The following is a 20,450-nucleotide window of genomic DNA, read 5'->3' as shown; positions in this document are numbered from 1 at the left end:
GAGGCTTTTTAGTTCCTCTTCACTTTCTGCCATAAAGGTGGTGTCATCTGCATATCTGAGGTTATTGATATTTCTCCCGGCAATCTTGATTCCAGCTTGTGTTTCTTCCAGTCCAGCGTTTCTCATGATGTACTCTGCATAGAAGTGAAAAAAGCAGGGTGACAATATACAGCCTTGATGTACACCTTTTCCTATTTGGAACCAGTCTGTTGTTCCCATGTCCAGTTCTAACTGCTGCTTCCTGATTTGCATACAGATTTCTCAAGAGGCGGCTCAGGTGGTCTGGTATTCCCATCTCTTTCAGAACTATCCACAGTTTCTTGTGATCCACACAGTCAAAGGCTTTGGCATAGTCAATGAAGCAGAAATAGATGTTTTTCTGGAACTCTCTTCCTTTTTCCATGATCCAGTGGATGTTAGCAATTTGATCTCTGGTTCCTCTGCCTTTTCTAAAACCAGCTTTAACATCTGGAAGTTCACAGTTCGTCTTAACCCCTACACACATGCCTACACACATCCCCAGACTGACATGTTGCAGGCATTCAGGGAAGAAAATCAACATTGTGTGCCCGTCGATGAAGAGAAAGGAAGGAAAACTCAATCAAAGGAGATGGGCCGTTCTGATGTGGTTGTTGATAGGTTATTGACAGGGAGGCCATAAAACCATGGTAACAGTACATGATGGATGGGAAGATATCTTTGAGCCTAGACCTGAGGATCTGAGAGACAAAGGAGAGGAACAGGAACCTCAACTTTGAGAAAGAAAAGATGAAAGTGACCGGAGCAGAGTGAACCATGAGAAAACGGTCTGTGCCTAGGGTGGGGTTGTGACTACATGTCCAGAGGACAGACAATTAGAAGCCCGTGGAACACATAATTTTTCATGTTTATCCTAATGCAGAGAAAGACGTATGACTCCACCAGCCTGCACTCTGGCATTTTTTGTTTTTCATTCTGAAAGGACTGGCATTCCACATGACTTGTGCATCTTACTTCCTCTAGTCCCTGCCGGAGGCAGTGAAAATACTGAGTCCTGACCACTGGACAGCCAGAGAATTTGTTGGGATCCATTCAAAATTTGAATTACAAGTAGGCACTACCCTCGTGAACACACAGACACACACCCAACTGAGCCAGTCACTTCAGGGGTCTCTCAATCTCCCTGAGGCCCACCAGGGAGACATTTCTGAAACTGTCTTGAGTGAAAGAACCAGGTATAACTGAATTCTGGAGAGGTCGCATGATGGGCTAGTCACTGGACAGTTTGTCCTTAGTGTGCATCCCACTTAAAAACACTGGGACCATCTTCTGTGTCCATAAGCACAAAGGAAAGCTCTCTTTCAAGATCTGATCACACTGGTGGTGGTTTAGTTGCTCAGTGTCCAACTTTGCCACCCCATGGACTATATAGCCTGCCAGGCGCCTCTGTGCATGGAATTCAGGCAAGAACACTGGAGTGGGTTGCCATTTCCTTCTCTAGAGGGTCTTTCCTCACCTCCTGCATGGCAGGTGGAATCTTTACCACTGAGCAAACAAGGAATCCCTAGTCACATAGATAACAACCATGTAATTCCTCTTTGCCAGAAAAATCTAAATAAAATACTTAAAAAAAAATACTGAGTTTCAAAAACATAGCTACTCCTCCGGAAAACACTGAAATGGAGTTAAGTTAGAAATATGCTGAACAGACATGTCTATTTATCTCATCATAAGTAGACAGATTCTCATTTACAGAGAAGGGACTTAGGTGAATGTCTATTTAGTACCTCACAGCTCACTGTTTTACATTATAAAAAAGGGAAGAAAAGAGACTGTTAAATGATCATCAACTTTCTTTACTGGGCTTTCCTGGTGGCTCAGATGGTAAAGAGTCTGTCTGCAATTCGGAGACCCTGGTTCTATCCCTGGGTCCAGAAGATCCCCTGGAGGAGGGCATGGCAACCCACTCCAGTATTCTTGCCTGGGAAATCCCATGGATGGAGGAGCCTGGCAGACTACAGTCCAAGTACTTGGTAATACTTGGTAATACTTCTTACCAAGTACTCATCAAAAGTGTAAAATTATTAAGTTATTACCAACGAACTTTTTCAACATGTAACATAAAGAGGAGAAAGCATACAAGTCCTGATCTAAACTTGAAATGAATGGGGATAAAAAACAAAACTATAAAGTTTTTTTTTAATTAAAAAAAAGTCTGGTGTCACGGTTCTTCTACCCTAGTGGTCCAGTGGCTAAGATCCCACATGCTAAAACTAAGATCCAGCATAGCCAAATATTTTAAAGGCTTTTCGAATATAGCATAAGAATATGAGTGGATTATAGGAAGCCAGCAAAGTACATTTCAGAATAATTCTTTATAGAAAACAATTCAATGTAAAGCAAAAAGAAAAACCATCACCAGAAGGAATAAAAGCACCTTTAACATTCCTTCAGAGAGGCACCACATGGTGACAGATGTAACTTCTGGCTCCACCAGTCTCCCCATCCTCTACTCCACACCAGGAAACAGAAGCGGTGACCCACAGCTGTCTGAGTCCAGTCACTGTCCCCTGGGCTGACCAGGATGGCAGATGGAAGCTCTATTATGATACAAATAATTACAAGATGCACACATACAGACAGGACAGTTTCAATTCTCATCTTTATCAGAATAATTTTAGAAGGTATTTTTTGGAGTCCAAAGCCACAAATCAAATACATCACAACTTAATCATGCATAAGCAAACAGCTCAACACTCATCTGGGTCCAGATCTCCACCCCCTCACTTCCACGTGTTTCCCTTTCATTTGGTTTGTCTCTCTGTTCCCCTCTGCTGTCCTGCCTCTCTGCACATTGTTCCCCCTCAACCTTTCTGACCTGTTTCCTTGTGGCCCTCTCTTTCAGTCCTCCAGGTTACCACCATTGAATCTGTGACACGCCCTTCATCCCCACTCTGCCCCGCCTCTGGTGGCCGAACTACCTTTCCACCCTCTCTTCCTCTGCTCACTTTGTCCCCACTCCAGCCCTTCTCTCCTAGCATCAAGTCTCTCCCTAGGTCATGTCTCCCACCCTTTTGTACCCTCACTATACTGATCAGCCCTGGAGCAGGAAATGGCAACCCACTCCAGTATTCTTACCTGGAGAATTCCATGGACAGATGAGCCTAGTGGATGACAGTTCATGGGAATCACAAAATGTCAGACACGACTAAGGGACTAACCTTCCCTTTTCATACTGATCAGGGGTTCCTCTCCTATTCTGTCTTTACTCCTTCAATGTCCCAAGAGATCCCAGCTTTCTTTCACTTTGTTTTTTACCATTTGCTACTTTCACTGTTTATTCTTTCATTCTTACCATCTCTTTGCAAAACACCCATCCTCCACACTGCCCTCTGATCTCACCCACTCTTCTGTTCTCCTCACGTTTCTATTTCTCTCAGTCACTCTGTCTCCTGATCCCTCTTGCCCACACATTCAGAGTAGGTGGGATGCACTAAGATGTCTGCCTCCTGAGAGAGCACTGATGAAATAAAAACTCAACAGTTTAAGGCAAGACAGGAAAATTCAATGCAAACTTTTCCTCTGCCGATTTTGGCTCCCTCCTCCTCTTGCATGAGCCCTCTGTTAACCAGACCTCGATGGAAGAACCTGCCCAACCATAAAGATCAATTTTTTTTTTTCCTCTGGCACCAAGCCACATCACTCCTTAGAAGACAACATTCTCAATATTCTAAAGGATCACAATGAGACAGAAGGAAGGGGGCAGGGCACAACCATTAAAAGAAGTGGGGGGACGGGATGCCACAGTCATTGAGAAAAAAGGATATGACAAAAACTAGGCACAAGATGGTGGAAGAGTCTACTTCCAGTTGACCTTAAGCCTCATTACACTCTCACTCTAACACATCCCCTAAACGACACACACACAGGCACAATGATAGTTCACAGGATAACCATAAAAGGCCAAAAGGCAGGCAGAGGCCCAATTCCCAGAAACCCTGCCCCTTAAATAGAATAGTCCTCCCATCTACTTCTGCTCCATTGAATACTCTTTGACTGTGTGGATCACAACAAACTATGAAATATTCTTCAAGAGATGGGAATATCAGACCACCTGACATGCCTCCTGAGAAATCTGTATGTAGCTCAGGAAGCAACAGTTAGAACTGGACATGGAAGAACAGACTGGTTCCAAATAGGAAAAGGAGTACATCAAGGCTGTATATTGTCACCCTGCTTATCTAACTTATATGCAGGGTACATCATTCGAAATGCCGAGCTGGATGAAACAAGTTGGAATCAAGATTGCCAGGAGAAATATCAATAAGCTCAGATATACAGATGACACCACCCTATGGCATAAAGTAACGAACTAAAGAGCCTCTTGATGAACGTGAAAGAGGAAAGTGAAAAAGCTGGCTTAAAACTCAACATTTAGAAAACTAATATCATGGCATTCTGTCCCATCACTTCATGGCAAATAGTTGGGGAAACAATGGAAACAGTGAGACACTATTTTTGGGGCTCCAAAATCACTGAAGATGGTGACGGCAGCCATGAAATTAAAAGACACTTGCTCCTTGGAAGAAAAGCTATGACCAACCTAGACAACATATTAAAAAGCGGAGACATTACTTTGCCTACAAAGGTCCATCTAGTCAAGGCTATGGTTATTCCAGTAGTCATGTATGGATGTGAGAGTTGGACTATAAAGAATGCTGAGTGCCAAAGAATTGATGCTTTTGAACTGTGATATTGGAGATGACTCTTGAGAGCCCCTTGGGCTGCAAGGAGATCCAACCAGTCCATCTTAAAGGAAATCAGTCCTGGGTGTTTATTGAAAGGACTGATGCTGAAGCTGAAACTCCAATGCTTTGGCCACCTGATGCAGAGAACTGACCCATTGGAAAAGACCCTGATGCTGGAAAGATTGAAGGCAGGAGGAGAAGGGGACGACCGACAGAGGATGAGATGGTTGGATGGCATCACTGACTCAATGGACATGATTTTGAGTAAGCTCCGGGAGTTGGTGATGGAGTGGGAAGCCTGGCATGCTGCAGTCGATGGGATCACAGAGGATTGGACATGACTGAGAGATTGAACTGAACTGAGAGCATTAGAGTAAGTGTATCTGAGCAGGTCTTTGAAAAGGAATACCCAGGCAATAGAGCTTAGATAAATTCAAGAGATACACCAAAAACCCAATGACGATCCATCAGTTTCTAGAAAGAGTTTATCATACTTATAGGCACTGCTCTGATGCAAACCCTGAGGCCTCTGAAAATAATGAGAATGGTAAACATAACCCTTATTGGACAAAGCTCCCCAGACATAAGAAAATCACAGAAGTTAGATGGTCCACTTGGAATGACCCCTTCTCAACTGACAGATGTTGCTTTAAAAGTGTTCAACAACAGGGAACAACAAAAGAAGCAAGAAGATGCAAGACTGAAAGCCACATTACCTGGTGGCAGCAGTGGATTCCCAGAGCACGAGTAACCTGAGGAGAGGTGAGCCACTGTGGGGGAGGCAACAACGCGCTTAGTGTAAGGAGGGCACTGGAAAACAGACTGTCCTTGGCTAAGGAGTAAGAAGGAAAGCAGTAACAGACAGGAGCCTGTCACTGCAGTAGAAAGAGATGAACACTCTGATGATGCCCCAGGAGCCCCAGGTACCTGTGACAGTGGGGACAAGCTGACTGACCTTCTGATAGCTACAGTGCGGCACACTCTGGTAGATAGCAAGATGGCGCAGAGAACGACTCAGTCCATCCTGGTCACAGGAGTTTCTGGAGAAGTGCAAAGCTGTTCTTTCTTACAACCTCTGCAATGCCGATTAGGGGACCTCAACCTGAAACACAGTTTCTTATATATGCCAACATGTCCAATCCCTCTTCTGTAAATTAAACGCACAAATGATTTTTTACCAGAACAGCTTGACCTCTGCATCCTGTCAGGGCACCTGGTAAGCAGGCAGATGATATTTGTGGACACTCTGGAGAAGGAGACTGATTCCCCCTCCCCAGGTATACAAAAAGGTAAGGCAGGAAGTGTGGACTGACAGCACCACAGGGAAGGCCAACAAACACATGGCCAATACAAATCCTGTTATTAGGGACACTGGAGGGATTCCCTGGTGGGTCAGTGGTTACAAGTTGGCACTTTTGCTGCAGTGGCCTGGGTTCGATTCCTGGTGAGGGAACTTAGGATCCTGCAAACTGTGCAGGACAGCCAAAAAAAAAAAAAAAAAAAAAGACACTGGTACACCTAATTTAAAACAGTACCTTCTGAGGCAAGAGACCGCAAAGATAATTCAGACAGTTCTTGAAAAGTTGGCTTAACTGGGACTAATTAAACCTTGTAGATTCCTATATAAAACTCCTATCCTCCCAAAGAGGCGAACTCAGCAGTGTACGAATCATTGTCCAAGACGTCAGGGCCATTTGTGAGACAGCCCAAGATTGGCAGCCTGTAGTAAGTAATCCATATATGTTCTGCTCACAACTGCTGTGGGACAATACTGCTGGTGCTCAGTTCTAGACTTGAAGCATACTTTTCCCTGCATTCCTACTGCAGAAGAACCACTGCAGCTGTCTGCTTTCTGGTGGCAGGACCCAGAAACACAGGGAGTCCAACAGTACTGCTGGACAGTGTTGCCTCAGGGACTGAAGATTTCCCCTACCTTGTTTGGGGAAATGTTGGCTCGGGCTCATACTCCAATGTGTGTGGATGACTTGCTCTCAACAAGCAAAGTGTCTAAAAAATACCATAAGAACCCTGAACTCGGCCAATTGTGGATGGAACGGCTCCCAGAAGAAGGCTCAAGTCTGTAAGTAACAAGTCACGTACCTGGGTTTCATCCTCTGCCTGACAGAAAATAGGCAAGTGCTGGCTTGGGAACACCCAAGACACACAGAGCTGAGGGGCTTCTGGGAAAGGCAGGATTCTGTCCAATTAGGATCTCGAATTAAGGCTTTAAAAGAATATATCTTGAGCTCTTACTTCGACAAGAGAGTACCAAACAGCCTGGGAAATGATAAAAACAAGGTTAGTCTCAGCTCCAGCTTTGGAACTAGCAGACTTAAACCTTTCACACTGTAGGTCCATGAGGGACAAGGCCTGAGTCTCACATATTAATTCAAGCTCCGGGGAACATCCCTCGGCCCACTACTTACTTCTCAACTAAAATAGAATGTTCAGGGTGGCCCCCTAGCCTTCAAGCTGTGGCAACTCCTTGTTCCAGACTTCAGGAAACCGAGCAGTTCACCCTGGGGCAGCCCACCACTGTGTGCGTCTCTCACCATGTCCTTTCTTCGGGCTTCCCTGGTAGCTCAGTTGGTAGAGAATTTGCCTGTAGTGCAAGAGACCCGACTTTGATTCCTGGGTCAGAAAGGTCCCCTGGAGAAGGGAAAGGCTACCCACTCCAGTATTCTGGCCTGGAGAATTCCATGGACTGTATCGTCTATGCGGTTGCAAAGAGTCGGACACGACTGAGCGACTTTCACTTCATTTCATGTCCTTTCTTCACTGGGACAAAAAGGGGGCTATTGGCTGACTTCTGGGAGAATGGGGAAGTACTAAGCCATTCTCTCAGGCAATTCCACTCTAAAACTTCAGGTCACTTTGGCCCTGAATCCAGCGTCCCTGCTCCCGACGGTTGCTGCACACCCCCCTGAGCATGACTGCCTCAAGCAGACTGGGCTCAACACACAAGCCTTGGCTGAGTTGGAGGTGGACCTGTTCATGGATGGAAGCAGCTTCGTGGACCAAGGCAGGGGACGTATTCGGTATGTAGTGAAAACCCATTGGGTTTTTTTGCCACACAGCCTACAAGATCTTAGTTTCCCAGCCAGGAATCAAATCCACACTCCCTGCAGTGGAAGTGCAGAGTCTTAACCACTGGACTGCTAGGGAAGTCCTGTGGTGCTAACCCTTGAAAAGGTGGTAGAAGCAAAAGCCCTGCCCCTAGGGAGCTCAGCTCAGGAGGCAGAAGTCACTGCTCTGACAGGAGCCCTACTGCTCCCTGAAGGCACGTGAATGATACGTACAGAGGCTCCTGCTCTGCTTTCCCTACGGTGCCTGCTCACAGGACCATCTGCAGAGAAGGGGGCTCCTCGCTTTGGACAGTAAAGACAGAAAACATGCTTTGAGATCCTGTCACGATGAGAAGCCATCCACAAGCCCTCACTGGTGGCCGGAGTGCACTGTCCAGGCCACTAGAAGGGTGAAAGTCATATAATCCAAAGCAACCAGATAGCTGACCAAGCTGCAAAGGCAGGCAGCAAAGGCAGGTGATTCTCAAGCCATGAGAGGGTCACTACAGATCAACTTGTCAAAATACCAGGTGGTGTATACAGAAAAGGAGTGGGGATTCACTCTGGACCACACCACACACCGGGGAGATGTGTGCATGTGGAACTGTCCTGACTCCTGAGGCCCTCTTGCACATCGTGCCACACCACAGTAACAGCACCCACACCAAGAGAGATGCCACAGCAGATTCACAAGTTCCTAATGGAGCCTAACCTGTGGAAGACCATCCAGCGAGCCCCTCAAACTTGCATGATTCATGCTAAAAAATAAAGACTGCTGTCAGACCTCCCCAGATAGGGACCCAACACAGGAACCTGGGTCACCCAGACTGACTGGCAAGTAGACTAAAGTAAATCAAGTTGGTAAGGATAGAGAAAAGAGACAGAGTAGGTGATTAAATCGTTAATCTCACTAGGGGATTGTAAATAAAGAGAAAAGTATAGGAGACTTTGTAAGTTAAAGGATCAGTCAAGAAAGCAGGTTTGCTCAGCAACAAAACCATGTGGCAAAGACACAGGACCTGCCCCCAAACAATAAAACAGCAGTGGTATGAGCCCCACATCCTGCCCAGTGGTCTCAGTAAGTTAATGACCCCCTAGCACATGCTTCTTTGTGTGCACTAAAAACAAAAATATAAGGAAAAGGTGACATTATGCTGAAACCTGAGATGATTCACCAAATTTTTGTGCATTTCCATTGAGCCATGAGAGTCCAAGCTTGACCATGTAAGGACAGAAAATTCCCCAACCCGATGAGGAGGAGCTGACGATGGAAGCTGACTTCTAATCAAGAAGTTTGAACTTAACTTTCCTAGTGGGTGAGATGAGTGCAATTGTGTGGTAGTTTGAACATTCTTTGGGATTGGAGTGAAAACTCACATTTTCCAGTCTTGTGGCCACTGCTGGGTTTTCGAAGTTTGCTGGCATATTGAGTGCAGCACTTTCACAGCACCATCTTTGAGGATTTGAAATAGCTCGGCTGGAATTCCATCACCTCCACTAGCTTTGTTCACAGTAATGCTTCCTAAAGCCCACTTGACATCACATTCCAAGATGTCTGCCTCTAGGTGAGTGATCACACCATCATGGTTACCTGGCTCATTAAGATCCTTTTTGTATAGTTCTTCTGTGTATTCTTGCCACCTTTTCTTAATCTCTTCTACTTCTGTTAGGTCCATGCCATTTCTGTCCTCTGTCCCTCTAATTTTCTTGAAGAGATGTCTAGTCTTTCCCATTCTATTGCTTTCCTCTCTTTCTTTGCATTGTTCACTTAAGAAGGCTTTCTTACTTCTCCTGGCTATTCTTTGGAACATTTCATTCAAATGGCTTTATCTTTCCTTTTCTTTTTTGCCTTTCACATCTCTTCTTTTCTCAGCTATTTGTAAGGCCTCCTCAGACAACCATTTTGCCTTTTTGCATTTCTTTTTCCTTGTGATGGTCTTGATCACTGCCTCCTGTACAATGTCATGAACCTCTGTCCATAGTCCTTCAGGCATTCTCTCTATCAGATCTAATCCTTTGAAACCATTTGTCACTTCCACTGTGTAATCATAAGAGATTTGATTTAGGTCATACCTGAATGGTGTCTAGTGGTTTTCCCTACTTTCTTCAATTTCAGTCTGAATTTGGCAGTAAGGAGTTCATGATCTAAGTCATAGTCAGCTCTTGGTCTTGTTTTTGCTAACTGTACAGAGCTTCCCCATCTTCAGCTGCAAGGAACATGATCAATCTGATTTCAGTACTGAGCATCTGGTGATGTCCTTGTGTAGAGTCGTCTCGTGTTGTCAGAAGAGGATGTATCAATTAAAAAAGATGTACAACTTGAGAGTTGCAAGTTAAGATTTATTTGGGGAAAATGAGGACTGCAGCCAGGGAGGCAGCATCTCAGATAGCTCTGACAGGTGTCCAGAGATCTTTGACTATTAAGACCTAGTCCAGTAATAGCACATTGCACGGCATATCAGCAAAAACCTTCTTCAGAACTGGGAATGAGCCTTCCCAGCAATGCGGGACCAAATGGTCATGAAATGCCCCCCAGAGTAGGGTCATATTTGCTAAACAGTCATATCAGGAGAATAGTCTGAGCACTGTGAGAGACTGCTCCAAAGCTGCAGTGGGGGAAGTTCAATATGTAAGGTTTTGGTGAAGGGGAATTTCAATACCATGAAGCACTCATTTCACAAAAGGTTTTTTGTTAGTCATGAGGATCTGATTCACCATGAAGGGATTTAGTGCGCCTCTATATAGGAGGAGATGCAAGGATTGAGACCATAAAGTCTGTTCCTAAAAACATCCAACTATCTACAGACCAGTCCTACCAGAGTCCCTGGAGCAGAGTGCCTCGCTCCACTCTGAAGTCCCTCCAGGGCTGTTGAAAGTCAACAGCTTTAGCAGAATGGGGTTCTGTCTCTGTGGAGGCAGAGGGTAAATGCCTTTGCCATTCACTCGCTGGCAATGCCCCTGGCAAGTGCCAATTTGTAGTTGACATGGCCCTCTTATGGCCATACATCCGATACGTTTTTGGGGGCATTTCGTGAACATTTTGTCTCGCGTTGCTCGGAAGGCTCGTTCCCAGTTCTGAAGAAGGCTTTGCTGACGGGTCACTCAATGTGCTATTACTGGACTAGGTCTCCATAGTCAAAGATCTCTGAAGAAGTGTCTTCTAGTTATGATCCAGGAAAGTATTCGTCTTGTTGCGTCTTCCCATATCTCAGTTCAATTCAGTCACTCAGTCGTGTTTGACTTTGCGACTCCATGGACTACAGGACACTGGGCCTCCCTGTCCATCCCCAGCTCCCAGAGCTTCCTCAAACTCATGTCTATCGTGTTGGTGATGCGATCCAACCATCTCATCCTCTGTTGTCCCCTTCTCCTCCCGCCTTCAGTCTTTCCCAGCATCAGGGCCTTTTCCAATGAGTCACTTCTTCACATCAGGTGGCCAAAGTATTGTAATTTCAGCTTCAGCATCAGTCCTTCCAATAAATATTCAGGGCTGATTTCTTTTAGTATTGATTGATTTGATCTCCTTGCAGCTCAAGGGACTCTCAAGAGTCTTGTCCAACGTGACAGTTCAAAAGCATCAATTCTTCAGCGTTCAGCTTTCTTTATAGTCCAACTCTCACATCCATACATGACTACTGGAAAAACCATAGCTTTGACTACATGGACCTTTTTTAATAAAGTAACGTCTCTGCTTTCTAATATGCTGTATAGGTTGGTCACAGCTTTTCTTCCAAGGAGCAAGTGTCTTTTAATATCATGGCTGCAGTCATCATCTGCAGTGATTTTGGAGCCCTCCACCCTCAAAAAAAGTCACTCACTGTTTCCATTGTTCCCCCAACTATTTGCCATGAAGTGATGGGCCCGTATGCCATGATCTTCGTTTTCTGAATGTTGAGTTTTAAGCCAGCCTTTTCACTCTCCTCTTTCACTTTCATCAAGAGTCTCTTTAGTTCTTCACTTTCTGCCATAAGGGTGGTGTCATCTGCATATCTGAGGTTATTGATATTTCTCCCAGCAATCTTGAGTCCAGCAATCTTATTTCAGTGTTGACCATCTGGTCATGTCCAAGTGTAGAGTCTTCTCTTGTGTTGTTGGAATAGGGTGTTGCTATGACCAGTGTGTTCTCTTGGTAGAACTCTGTCAGCCTTTGCCCTGTTTCATTCTGTACTCCAAGGCCAAATTTGCCTGTTACTCCAGGTGTTTCTTGACTTCCTACTTTTGCATTCCAGAAGGGTTCAGGTAGAGAGAAAAGATAAATGTTTCAGTTTGTGTATAAAATATAATTTTTACCAAATTGCTGTCATATTAGTTTCAAGGGAGGTTTTTTTTCTCCTTACACCTGGAAAACACATATTCTAACCAGCAATTTTTCAGATGCAAACCATAAAAGTTATAAGTATATTCATCAGTCCTTCTGTTAAGCTTTGTGAAGTCTTCAGGTTTTCCATTAGAATCCTTACCCAGTTCAGAAAGTGGTATTTATCCGAAAGTCCTTTCTGTACATCTTCTTGAAGAGCAAGTATCTTTGCAAAACTTGATTAGTGCTATGACAATATTTTGAGATAGTAATTAGAATTATGCCTGATAAAATTTTACCCAAGCATATCAGAATTTTAGGAGCACCGTATGGTTTCTACGATATCTATATTAGTAACATTTTCCATACAATATAACCCGAGACTTATTCCTCACTTGACAATACTTCCCATGTCATTCTGTACAGAACATGAGCTGACTGGTGTAACATCTCTCTTTGGGGTGTTTCAGGGCCCTCTGAAGCATCCCAAAGTTAGCTAGAAATCAAGTTCTTCATTACAATGACTTAGGAAGTTTTGTCAACAAATATCAAAAATGTTTAGCACACTCAGTCAGATAGGATTATAGGTCATTGTGAAACAATAGCTTTTCATATAGCTAAAGTAACAATAAAATATTTCAGAACAGATCGTTTAAGAGAGAAAGAAATTTAGATCTGTTATCAAAGGCAGTTCACCATCTGAAGAAAAGGTGTCATCTTAACAGACAGAAAAGCTAAATTCAAGTTTTGCCACAGATGGAAAAGCAAAATTCAAAGCTAAATAAGTTTTACTTAATTTAAAAGGCAAACTTAATTAAATTTATTTTACACTTATTTTAAACCATGTACAAAACTCATTTCTTATGTTTCACTTTTCACAAACCTTATCACTTTTTGTACCCATTACTGTGTTCTTCCATCCTAAAAAGCCACCTGTAAGTCAGGCTTACTTCCTTTTCCCTTCACAGAATGCAATTCCATTTCTCCTACCTTCTTTACTGAAAACACACTTTGTACTTTCCTTAAGTAACTAAGAATTGACTCTTTTTGTTTTGTTTTGGGGTTTTTTTTTGGCAAGTTGGTCCATTTTTAATAGTGAGTCAAAAGAAGTTGTTTTTGGCCTCCCAAAGTGCCTGTCCCTTTTTATTGAGGTGAACATATTTCTGAATTTTAAGTAAACAGTTGCTGTGACTGGGTAAAGTTGCCCCAGGTCCATCCTCCAGGAACTGCTGTCATTATTGGAACGCCATCCAGTCTTCAAGGGGAATATCAGCCTGGATCTGCTCTGTAATTATTGCAGAGCTCTGATTTGCTTTATCAGTGTCAACAATTCCCCTCTCTCATGAATATTTACTAGATCAGTGCGTCCACCTATTCACTCTTTACCGATGAATACGCGAGGTAACGTTCTGGCTCCTGTGAGCTGTTGCAAATAACCTTGTATCTCAGTGGTGTCGCCATTGGCTGTGATATTGACAAATTCCAGAAGCCCTTCTTTGAAGGGCAGTTGACTGAGGAGCTCCTGAGTCCTTCTGCAGTAGGGGCAGGTTGGGTTGATGAACACAACCACCTTCCCAGACTGGATGTTGCTGTTCACAAATGCTTGAGCCATGCTGCCTCTCCTGGGAGGACACCTTACCTGCCAAGAACTGACTTTTATATTAGCATTTTATAGATTGGGGAGCATAAATACCAGTGATAATTTCCAAAACCTTTGCTTTCTTAGAGAGAACATTTTAGGATGGCACCAAACAAAATGAGGGCAAAATGAGGACTGTACCCAGGGGGCAGCATCTCAAACAGCTCTGAGAGACTGCTTCAAACGGCAGTGGGGAAGGGCAATATACAAGGTTTTGGTGAATGGGAAGTTCAATACCACGAAGCACTTATTTTACAAAAGGTTTTTTGTAAGTCATGAGGATATGATGTCACCATAAAGGGATTTAGTGCTTCTCTAGATAGGAGGAGATGCAATGATAGAGACCATAAAATCTGTTCCTAAAAACATTAAAAAAAAAAAATCCAATTGTCTAAAGACCCGTCTCACTGGATTCCCTGGAGCATGGAGTTCCTCTCTCCACAGCTATTGAAAGGCAACAGCTATAGGAGCATGGGGTTCACTCTCCATAGAGGCAGACGGTAAACGCCTTTGTTGATCTGTAAGATCATGGCATGAAGTCCCATCACTGTATGGCAAATAGATGTGGAAACACTGAGAGACTTCATTTTCTTAGGCTCCAAAATCACTGCAGAAGGTGACTGCAGCCATGAAATTAAAAGACACTTGCTGCTTGGAAGAAAAAGTATGACCAACCTAGACAGCATATTAAAAAGCAGAGACATTACTTTGCCCACAAAAGTCTGTCTAGTCAAAGCTATGGTTTTTCCAGTAGTCATGTATAGATGTGAGAGTTGGGCCATAAAGAAGGCTGTGTGTTGAAGAATTGATGCTTTTGAGTGATGGTGTTGGAGAAGACTCTTGAGAGTCCCTAGGACAGCAAGGAGATCAAACCAGTCAACCCTAAAGCAGATCAACCTGGAATATTCATTGGAAGGGCTGAAGCTTCAGCTTCAATATTTTGGCCACCTGATGCAAAGAAGTGACTCATTAGAAAAGACCCTGATGCTGGGAAAGATTGAAGGCAGGAGGAGAAGGGGGCAGAGGATGAGATGGTTGGATGGCGTCACTGACTCAATGGACATGAGTTTGAGCAAGCTCTGGGAGATGGTGAAGGACAGGGGAGCCTCGTGTGCTGCAGTCCATGGGGTCACAAAGAGCTGGACACAACTTGAGCAACTGAACAACAGCTCAAAAACAACACATTACTATTCAGCACAGTGTTTTTATGGTACCCAGGTTTACTCAAAGACAGTAAGTATATTTGTTGTAAAGTTTGTCAGCAAGAAAATTAACTCATGGGCTTTCCTGGAGGCTCAGCAGTAAAGAATCACCTTACCAATGCAGGAGACGTGGGTTCGATCCCTGATCTGGGAAGATCCCACATGCTGTGGAGCAACTAAGCCCATGCAACCCAACTACCGAGCCTGTGCTCTAAAGCCTGGAAGCCACAACTACTGAAGCCCACACCCCCTAGAGTCCATGCTCTGCAAGAGAAGACGCCACAGTGAGAAGCCAGTGCACCTCAGCAAAGAGTAGCCCCTGCTTGCTGCAAATAGAGAGTCCGAGCAGCAGAGCAGACCCAACACAGCCAAAATGAAATAAATAAATATTTTTGAAATGTGTTTTTCACTTGCGGTGTACTTTGTACAGTTTTTAGTGATCAAGACACTCACTTTCCTGGACAAATTTTACAAGCCTATGTTATCAATCAACGAGACTCTCCTTGCCACTGCAAGGAGAAGCCCAGGCACTGCAGCTGCAACTAGAGAAAGCCCACTCACAGCAAAGACCCAACATAAGCAAAATAAATGAGCTTGAAAAAGAAATAGAATGTTGACAAAGTTACTGAATGAAGAAGTAAAATAAAGAAGAGAATGGGAACCCACTCAGTATTCTTGCCTGGAGAATTCCATGGATAGAGGAGCTGGCAGGCTGCCCTCAGGGGGTTGCAAAGAGTCTGGCATGAGTAAGCAGGTAAACAACAACTTCCACACACAGCAGATTGAGCTCTGAAAAACAAATCTAAGTGTCTAACTTTCCTCTTGCAGATTCTTCAGTGACTTCCAGTAGCTTTTGGAATAAAGTCCTAAATCCATAGGTCTTGCATAAATTAGCCTCTGCCTGGCATCACCCCATGTACATTCCCTGTGTCCCAGTCACACTGGCTGACTTTCTGTTCAGTAAATATCTTCCTGCCTCAGAGCTGGCACTCAGGCTGTTCTCTCTGCTTGCAAGACTCTTCTGTTTCCCACCTTGCCAATCCTAAGTTTCTTCCTCACAGAGACCTTGTCTGATTTCTCAATGTAGTTTAAGACTTTCTGTTTAATCTTGTCTTAGCACCGGGCCTGTGTCAGAGCACTTATTTCAGTAGTTACATTAAAATTGTGGATGAAATTGGCTGGCTGGCCGCTAGATTGTAAGCTCCATCATGTTCACTGCTGTATTTCAAGTTTGAGGCACAAAGCTGATGCTGAATGAAATTTGATAGAATGAAAGAAAAAATACAACTCTTGTTTCAATCAATTGTGTGTTTACACATGCATGCATGAATGCATGGATATGTAAGTCCACACTTTTATTACAAAAACATCATCTCATAAATAATGGTGTATGCTTTGTAGCAGTTGCAGTTGTATCTTAAGTGCATGATGTTGTTTTTTCTGCATCATCACATGAATGATGTAAACTGTAGTCAGAGTACTGACATTGTGTGGGTTGCGATGGGAGAGGGTGTGACCCTGTATCGTGACCATTTATGCTGTTCTGTTGTATTTCAGCTGCCTTGAACGTGTTTCAGGTATTCTCAGGGAACTGTCTGTGGATGCACTTTCCTTCTCTGCTAGTTAACTGGTTGATTCTTTAGGTTCAGTTGTCTCTCCCAACCACCTGAGCTCAGGTGCTGTTGCCTCATTTCTTAACTGTTTGATCTGAGCGATTTCTTAGAGTGAAAGATTTTTCTCCCCAGTAAGGTGGACGAGATCTTTCCCTAACGTGCTGTTTTGTTGATGACAAGTTCATCCGTGTGAAGTCTTTAGAGTAATGCTTAGTGTGTAGGACGTGCTGAAACACCTGTCGTCAGTGTGATGGTGTCGTCATCATCACAGTGTGTGTTCTTTTAACGTCACTGTGGACTTTGTCGTCTCTGAAGACCCCAGTCTTGCTGTAACTCATCTAGATAGTGACACTACGTCAGTCAGTGTGTTGAATGGAACTCTTCTGCATAGACAACCCAGTGCTGGTTTTAATTTGTGTATTTTATGTATTTTCCACATACATGACAAACATATGTTGATTGCAGGATGTCATAATCTTAGGGAAAAAGACGAAATTTTAAATTAGATTAGAGACCAACAGTTTGCTTCAAGCAGCTTTTAATGGGTTTATCAGAATATTACTCCAACTGAACTGAGCTTTACCCCTCTCACCTCTTCTCAATTTGTGTGAAACTAAGAATCCTCCTCAGGGCCCATTGGTGGAATGTGTTTTCATTTCAGGCACAGTTGAGCTTCAAGGATGTGTTCCTAGATTTCACTCCTGAGGAGTGGGAATGCCTGGACCCTGCCCAGAGGACCTTGTACAAGGATGTGATGGTGGAGACCCTCAGGAACCTGCTGTCTGTGGGTGAGGATCACTTCCCTCTGAAGTAGGGATCTGCCCTGGGGTACCTCTGCACGTTCCCTCTGTACCTTTTGAGATCGCCTGTTTTTCTTGACTAAGCTCAAAATCTTGTTGACTCATACATGTAAAGCTTCATGATTGATATCAGGAGTTTAAACTTGTCTTTCCTTCAGGTGACCTGCCCACTGTGTGATACACAAGGAGTTTCTCCACAGCTCAAGTGTTTATAAAGCTGATTTCAAACGTTGAAATATCCAGTTGCCTGTTCTTGGAGAATTTTTAACATTACTTTACCAGCGTGTGAGATGAGTGCAATTGTGCAGTAGTTTGAGCATTCTTTGGCATTGCCTTTCTTTGGGATTGGAATGAAAACTGACCTTTTCCAGTCCTGGGGCCACTGCTGAGTTTTCCAAATTTGCTGGCATATTGAGTGCAGCACTTTCACAGCATCATCTTTCAGGATTTGAAATAGCTCAACTGGAATGCCATCAACTCCACTAGCTTTGTTCATAGTGATGTTTTCTAAGGCCCACTTGACTTCACATTCCAGGATGTCTGGCTCTACATGAGTAATCACACCATCGTGATTATCCGGGTCATGAAGATCTTTTTTGTACAGTTCTTCTGTGTATTCTTGCCACCTCTTCTTAATATCTTCTGCTTCTGTTAGGTCCAGACCATTTCTGTCCTTTATCGAGCCCATATTTGCATGAATTGTTCCCTTGGTATCTCTAATTTTCTTGAAGAGATCTCTAGTCTTTCCCATTCTGCTGTTTTCCTCTATTTATTTGCACTGATCGGTGAAGAAGGCTTTCTTATCTCTCCTTGCTATTCTTTGGAACTCTGCATTCAGATGCTTATATCTTTCCTTTTCTCCTTTGCTTTTTGCTTCTCTTCTTTTCACAGCTATTTGTAAGGCCTCCCCAGACAGCCATTTTGCTTTTTTGCATTTCTTTTCCGTGTGAATGGTCTTGATCCCTGTCTCCTGTACAATGTCACGAACCTCATTCCATAGTTCATCAGGCACTCTATCTATCAGATCTAGGCCCTTAAATCTATTTCTCACTTCCACTGTATAATCATAAGGGATTTGATTTAGGTCATACCTGAATGGTCTAGCGGTTTTCCCTACTTTCTTCAAATTCAGTCTGAATTTGGTATTAAGGTGTTCGTGATCTGAGCCATAGTCAGCTCCCGGTCTTGTTTTTGTTGACTGTAGAGAGCTTCTCCATCTTTGGCTGCAAAGAATATAATCAGTCTGATTTCGGTGTTGACCATCTGGTGATGTCCATGTGTAGAGTCTTCTCCTGTGTTGTTGGAAGAGGGTGTTTGCTATGACCAGTGCATTGTCTTGGCAAAACTTCATTAGTCTTTGCCCTGCTTCATTCCGCATTCCAAGGCCAAATTTGCCTGTTCCTCCAGGTGTTTCTTGACGTCCTACTTTTGCATTCCAGTCCCCTATAATGAAAAGGACATCATTTTGGGATGTTAGTTCTAAAAGGTCTTGTAGGTCTTCATAGAACCATTCAACTTCAGCTTCTTCAGCATTACTGGTTGGGGCATAGACTTAGATTACCGTGATATTGGATGGTTTGCCTTGGAGATGAACAGAGATCATTCTGTCGTTTTTGAGACTGCATCCAAGTACTGCATTTCGGACTCTTTTGTTGACCATGATGGCTACTCCATTTCTTCTGAGGGATTCCTTCCCGCAGTAGTAGATATAATGGTCATCTGAGTTAAATTCACCCATTCCAGTCCATTTTAGTTCGCTGATTCCTAGAATGTCGATGTTCACCCTTGCCATCTCTTGTTTGACCACGTCCAATTTGCCTTGATTCATGGACCTGACATTCCAGGTTCCTATGCAATATTGCTCTTTACAGCATTGGACCTTTCTTCTATCACCAGTGACATCCACAGCTGGGTATTGTTTTTTCTTTGGCTCCATCCCTTCATTCTTTCTGGAGTTATTTCTCCATTGATCTACAGTAGCATATTGGGCACCTATTGACCTGGGGAGTTCCTCTTTCGGTATCCTATCATTTTGCCTTTTCATACTGTTCATGGGGTTCTCAAGGCAAGAATACTGAAGTGGCTTCCCATTCCCTTCTCCAGTGGACCACATTCTGTCAGACCTCTCCACCATGACCCGCCCGTCTTGGATTGCCCCATGGGCATAGTTTAGTTTCATTGAGTTAGACAAGGCTGTGGTCCTAGTGTGATTAGATTGACTAGTTTTCTGTGAGCATGGTTTCAGTGTGTCTGCCCTCTGATGCCCTCTTGCAACACCTACCATCTTACTTGGGTTTCTCTTACCAGGGTTAGGGAAATTAAATACATAGTGTTGTTTAGGCTTCAAGACAAAGCAGTGCATTCCTCTGACCTTGCTTCTAACCTGCATGGAAACTGCCTTGAGTGTGAATGTCCTGACTGTTTCCTGTGAGTGCAAGTCTTGCAGCACCATAGATAAGATAGGGGACAAATCTTGAGATTGTTCAGCTTTTGCAGGGGCCCTTGCCATCCAACCCCAGGCTTAGCACCATCCAAGTTGGCTCCTGGATCCTCCTCTCTGCCTACCGTGAGGTAAATAAAGGTAACTTAAAAGTATCTAAAGAGAAATTACAACTGAAAAAAGAACTATGTTATTTGTGAAGATGATTATCCATATTACAATGTCACATTATATTTTGGCTGATCAAATCTTCACTTTTTAAGTCGACTCTCTTTAGCCGGCCCACAGCTCCAACTGTGTCCCCCACTGCCTTTCTCTCTCCATTCTTTGTCCTGTTGTGGCCTTACAGCCCTCCCAACCCCTCTGTCTCCCTCTCCATCAGCTGGTCCCTTCTAACTGCCCCAGTCTCTGAGCAGGGAGGGGGAACTCAGGTTCCCTCACTCTAGCAAGTTTGTTTACCCCTTTAGATTCTTCTGATCAAACACCCCCATCTCCTTGGAGGGACGTTCCAAGATTTTTATCAGTCCTTCTGGCCCTGTTATCACAGTCAATTTGAGCACTATTTGATCTGTATTTTAGCCATAAATCTATGACTATAGAAAGGAAAGATAACTTGTTTGATACAGGATAGCCATATTGTTTAGACTCTGGAGAAAACTGGTTAAGA

General features: G+C 43.7%; 1 pseudogene; it reads right to left on the bottom strand.

The window, feature by feature from the left end:
* Positions 1-13,380: 13,380 nt before the first annotated feature.
* On the bottom strand, positions 13,381-13,701 carry LOC114117853 (glutaredoxin-1-like; annotated as a pseudogene).
* Positions 13,702-20,450: the final 6,749 nt, after the last annotated feature.

The sequence above is a fragment of the Ovis aries genome, chromosome 14 (assembly GCF_016772045.2).
Source record: "Ovis aries strain OAR_USU_Benz2616 breed Rambouillet chromosome 14, ARS-UI_Ramb_v3.0, whole genome shotgun sequence".
In the NCBI taxonomy this organism is placed as follows: domain Eukaryota; kingdom Metazoa; phylum Chordata; class Mammalia; order Artiodactyla; family Bovidae; genus Ovis; species Ovis aries.
This window is presented reverse-complemented; position numbering and strand designations above follow the sequence as displayed.